The 5741-nt window shown below is 51.7% G+C and overlaps 1 protein-coding gene across 1 annotated transcript in view; it reads left to right on the plus strand.

The window, feature by feature from the left end:
* The window catches only part of PLEKHO1 (pleckstrin homology domain containing O1), a 38201-nt gene extending 34548 nt beyond the window's left edge, over nucleotides 1-3653 (plus strand). Inside the window, exon 7 of the mRNA XM_025215268.1 lies at nucleotides 2588-3653. The gene's annotated coding sequence lies outside the window, so the exon portion shown is untranslated. The remainder of the gene's footprint in view (nucleotides 1-2587) is intronic.
* Nucleotides 3654-5741: the final 2088 nt, after the last annotated feature.

The raw sequence follows: 5741 nt of genomic DNA on the forward strand, positions 1-5741 counted from the left end.
AATAACCTCCTTTATAGACCCTGCTCTTGTGTTTTATCTCAGCCATTATCATCCTGAGCTACATCTCTGAGCAGGGAGAGAAGGTGGCGTTAAGACAACTTATCTATCCATTGATCTCACTGACCGATCTGTTAAGGTTTCACTCTTGTAGCTATGGGCCTTCCAATAAATTGGATAGCAAGCGCAGTATCCTCAGGAGCTCTGGGTGAGCTTCCTGCATTTCTCTCATTTGGAAGTAAAATCAGGCATTTCTCCTGTATTTCTCTCATTTGGAAGTATCTCTATTTGGATGGACGGACAGGCCGACACTTCTTTGTTTGGCTGATCTCTTTGCTACAGCTTTTATATAGCTATTATCACAATTGCTGGGGGTGGCATTGGGTGTCATCCTCAGGGATGGGATGTCATCCTCAGGGGTGTAGATGCAGGGATACCAAAAGATACCATTGCCCTAGGTCACCATTTGCTCACAAGCCACCGAGCCATGAAAGGCTTCCCTACTGGGGCCTGGCCTGACCCCAATAACCTGTCTCTGTCCCCAGGATTTTCCAGCTGAGGCAGCCTGGCTTCCCTCCAGACCCTCAGAGCTTGAGTTTGGGTTTATAAATCCCAGTCTTCCTGAGTGCTGAACCCAGTGGCACCATGGGGCATGCAAGGCCTTAGCACCCTGCAGGAAGGAGCCCCTGAAACCTCAGGTCACAGCTGGGAACCTCCACTGTGCTGTTTACACTGAGGATCAGGCGGTTACTCATGATCCAGATCACAAGTGAGTGACGATTCGTTCTGGTACTTCAGCCCACATGGGAGGGGAGCTGAGCTCTGCACAGCTCTTTAATTGAAAGCTCTGTCTTTACAGCATCTCTGTCTCCTACAGAGGCAGGAGCAGTGTCCAGGTTTCAGGGGTGCTGCGGGCTTCTGGTCTATAAAGGAGGAAACCCTGGACAGGACCCCTGATGGGCTGTGATGGGAAACCTCCAAAGGTTCAGCTCAGGTCTGATTTGGAGAAGCACTCAGACATGCAAACGCTGGTCCAAGATATTCAAGGACTCTGCAAAACAGGCTGGTCAGATTTCCCGGGGCTTCCTGCAGCAGTGGCGGCTGGAAATACTTGAGGCATTCGTTCTGGTTTGCTTTTGCCAGGGTTTTTGGGTCCCGGGCAGAACCCAGAAGGGCAGAAGCACGAGAGCGAAAAAGAGCTGGAGAAATTATTTCTGCTGCCTCGACTACTCCAGCGTCAGCCATCTCTGCAGTCCTGAACCAGAAGCCAGGCCCCAAAATCAGGAGATCAATTTAAAAATCACGAGCTAGGGTTGCTTTTGTGCCCTGGGGCTGCCAGGGTTGAACGCAGGGGCCACATTTCCAAGCTTTTCTCTGTGCTCAGTGGGCTGCGAACTTCCTGAGCTGTCTTTCAAGTGTAAGGTGCGGCTCTCACAGGCTCACATGACTCCAGGAGTGTCGGGCTTTAAGAAAACACGACCTGGGACGAGAGCTGGTGACGCAGAGGGCGACTGCACCCCCTTGCTCTGCTCAGCCTCACCAGCCCGACTGCCCTGACTTCTCTTCATCCATCCTATAAAACCCAGCTCCCCTCTCAGCCCTTCGTTCTCTGGCCTGCCCTCACCCGCCTTGGCTACTGCATCTCGCCTTCCCCCATGGTTGCCTTCCTTCCTCCACATCCCGGCTGCCTCTTCACGAGCTCTGGACTTTTAACAAAAGCTTGCAACTGAAGAATATTTTTGCAAAAATCTAGTTGGTCTAATAAAAGGACATCACCTCTACCACGAGTCCTGGGACTTTTAATGAGGCTTTTTCACCATTCCCTTATTGGGATGAGCCCTCTCAGAGCTCAATGGGGGCCAGGGTGTTTCTGCTTCCTCGGCTCTATCTGTGCAGGGAGAAGGACCTCGCTGGGTCAGCTGAGTCTCCCCAAGAGGCCGTGCTCCCAAGGGACAGCTGCACTGTCCAGCTCTATTAGGTGAGCTCCAGAGACAAACATTTGTATTATGATCATCATAAAAGAGAGGCCTGGCCTCATCATGCAGACTGGGACGGGCTGCAGCTCCCTGCCAGACAAGAATTAGGATTATAGTGAGCAGGGCTGGTGGAGGGGGAGGTGTGTGTGCATGGGGGTAGGGTTGTTTCTTATTAAACCTCGGTGACAGCAGATCAGGCCATGCATTAATAGCTGAAGCGCTTTAAAAATAGCAGAGCTTTTCTCGCCGGGCCCCAAGGAGGGCGTGTTGTTTTGCTCTGCACGTCAGCGGCTCCTCTGCAAGCCGGGAGAGCGTTTCTCTGCAGCCTCTCCTCTCCGGGCCCATTTCCCTTTTCTTTTTTTGTCTCCCTCCCTTCTTCTTTTCTTTCTTTTGCTCGTCTTCCTACCTCCGGCCGCTCGGCCCAGCCAGCCAATCGCAGGCCTAGTCAAGCTGCGCACCATATAAGGAGAAAAAACACGGAGGAAACCCTGAGCACGCATGTACACACACGTGCACACACGCCTCGGTCACCTGACTAGCAAACAACGCGGGGCAAAGTGAACTTGGTTGCTGTCGTTTCTTCCCCGCCACTTTGTTCTCTTTATTCTCTGCAGGGCGAGGAGGGGGATCGAGCCGGTCGGGAACCATCTCTGGTGTGTCCGAGTTGAAAACACAGGACGTGGCGACTCTTCAGCACGCGTGTCCATGTCACAGATGGTGAAAGACCCCTCCCCCCCATGTCCCCCTGTCTCTGAATGCATGCCCTTTCCTTGCAACTTGTCTGATTGCATTGTGAAGCTGTCAGGGGGAAACGGATGATTTCAGCATCCATCTGAGCTCCTGCAACAGGCGTCTTGCAGGCAGCACCATGGAGACAACAGGCGTATCCAAGCAAGGTGGGGATGGGAGTCCTCGTACCACCATCTTTATAGCAGCATGGACTTTGCAGGCGAAACCCATTGGCTGATGGCTGCGAGTCCTTCTTAGAGACGTGCGGGCACGGAGTCAGCCTCACCTGCAAAGATCCTGCGTGTGTGTGCGTTTCCCACTTCTCCACCCCCAAAGGACCCCGTTGGTCTAAGATCAAAGCGAGTCAACAATTTTAGCAGCAAAATTCAACCCTGGGGGCTACCGCAGGCCTGGCCAGCGCCGGCAGGAAGGAACGGGGGAGCCGAGACACGCGTGCTAACCCTATTACATGAGACACATGTGCTAACCCCATGTTATGTGAGTCACGCATGCTAACCCTGTGTTACATGAGACACGTGTGCTAGCCCTGTGTTACATGAGATATGCGTGCTAACCCCATGTTACTTCAGACACGTGCTAACCCTGTCTTGAGACGTGTGTTAACCCCATGTTACGAGATGCGTGCTAACCCTGTGTTACATGAGACACACATGCTAACCCCATGTCACGTCAGATGCGTGCTAACCCCGTGTTACATGAGACACGTGTGCTAACTGCATATTACGCGATGCTGCTTTTTAATAAGCCTGGTGCAGCCCTGAGGGAAGTGGCTCCAGGGTTTGGATATAGGACTCCCAGCGGTGGCAGAAATCCTGGGTTGGGAGGGAAGGAAAACGATAGGGCTGTTTTGTGGCAGGGGAGCAGGGGTCCCCCGAGAAATAAAAGCTGAATTTCTCCAAACCCCCCCTCCCCCCAATCCAGTAAAAATTTCCACAAAAAATGTTGAATTTTTATCCTCTCAAAAAGGTGGAAGGAAGAAAACAGCCCCCAAATTCATCCTCACAGCAGACGCGCTTCAGGCACGGTGCTCTCTCCAGGAGGCCGTGCTCCCTGCCAGATGCCGGCCACCATCATGCCCCATGGTCCCCCTTGCTGGTGAGGGATGGGAGTGTGTCCCAGCCATCGCAGTGCTGCTTTGTGGGTCACACCAGCCCAATTCTCCATCTGAAAAATGCCCCCCTATTGTTTCAACCAGGTCCCTGTTCTCTGAACCCATGCGCGGCTCATCCCCAGGGGACGGGGTCTACAGATCAGGGCTCACCATTACTGTGGGCGGTCGCTGAGGTCAAATGAGCTATGTTGGCCACTGTTCCTCTTGCGTTGGCAGCGCCTTGACTGGGCTGGCATGGGGAGCAGGGGCAGGATGCTCATGTCTGCTCAGTGTGTCCTCCCCCCGGAGCCCAGCCTCCACGGGAGCTCATCCAGCCTTTCCCAAGGTGCTAAATGGCCGAGGATTTCCCCACACATGGTCTGTAAAGAATGATGGAGGCCATCTTGGCCAAGGCATCTTAGTCCTCACAAGTCGCTGTACCTTGAGCTAAGGGGCCTAACGAGGCCGTGAGAGGCGCGCCTCCTCGGACACCATGAGGAACCCATGATACGCGCTCATTAGCATGCGCTGGAGGACTGTCCGGTCACGTGGCACCAACTAATTCCTAGCTTCTAAATCCCATTACCAGGTGGTTCAAATGGCCCTTTGCCACACGAACCCTCACCGCTGTGGCCCCAGGAGTGTTACGTGGTGGTAAGGGGAGGAGATGGTGGATGGGATTATACCGTGGCCCATGCCGCAAGAGTTCGGTGATGCTTCTGCATGGCCCGTGACTGCATCCAGACCTTCCAGAGCTAAAAACAGCATCGGCGGCTGAAGCTTTGGCAAAAGGGAAAATGCTGCAGCTGGTACAGACTCATATCCTATGTGGATCGGGGGGGTAGATCATCCAATAACCTCCGTTCACCGGTGGGCTCCACTTAGGCACTTCAAAATCCATCCGGGTAAACTGGCTCCCTGCCCTAAGGACACTTTGAAATGTTCCAGTCACATTAAGAGGCTTTTAGATGGATAGAGATTGGATTTAAACCCACATGAGGGTCCCATCACGCCGCTAAAGAGATGTAAAAGGGCTTTGGCATAAATAAGCATCAGACCCAAGGCGTTGAAATAGAAACCTTCCACACTCTGCAATTATATCTCACCAAAATGGTTTATGATGATAAGCTTTTGGTAGGTAATTTCCTATTCTTCCAGCCTCTTTCAGCCTCCCTGGCTGCCATTGCATTGGAGAAGGGAAAAATAAATCCAGCGCAACATAAACAGTTGTGACTCACACCAGCAGGGCTCTCAATCTCGCGGGGTGGGTGGATAAATGCAGGTTTCTGACGTGACGGCTCCTATTTGCCATGCAGAAGGATTTCTCAAAGTTCCTGATGAAGGAAACAAAATGCAGGAGGGATTTCGCCGGTTTGCAGCGTGGAGCACATGGAAAAGATGGGGCGAGATGGGTTATTTCTGGAAGGGGGTGGGAATCGCTCCCCCACAGACTCCAAGCAGTGACAGGAGAAGGTGGTTGATTAATTCGTTTCCAAATGCTTTTGGAAGGGAACCGGAGTGTCTTGAGCTCCTCTGTCTGCATCAGCAGCGTTGTGAGAGCTGGATGACTTGATTGTGTTTTGTGTTTCCTAGACAAATAGTTAATTTGCTAAAAATACAGTGTTTCAGGCCCCAAAGCGATTTGCAAATGTGGGTCAAATCCGGCAAGTCATTTTGAGAGAAGGAAAAGGGGAAACGTTTCAGGAAAAACATCAAACCTTTCATTTGAATATATCCTAAACAAAATGTTTTGATTTTTCAGTCCCATGGAGATTTTTTTTTTTCCCCTTTCAAAAATAAGCTACTGTAATTGCTGGCTTGGCTTTCTTGCAGGGAGGGGTAGAGGGAAATGACCTAATTACCCTCTTTTCTGATTCTCATGGACTATATCTGTTAAGCATATATAACTTAGGGAGGTATAGGGAAAG

Source organism: Alligator sinensis, unplaced genomic scaffold, assembly GCF_000455745.1.
Source record: "Alligator sinensis unplaced genomic scaffold, ASM45574v1 scaffold735_1, whole genome shotgun sequence".
Lineage (NCBI taxonomy): Eukaryota > Metazoa > Chordata > Crocodylia > Alligatoridae > Alligator > Alligator sinensis.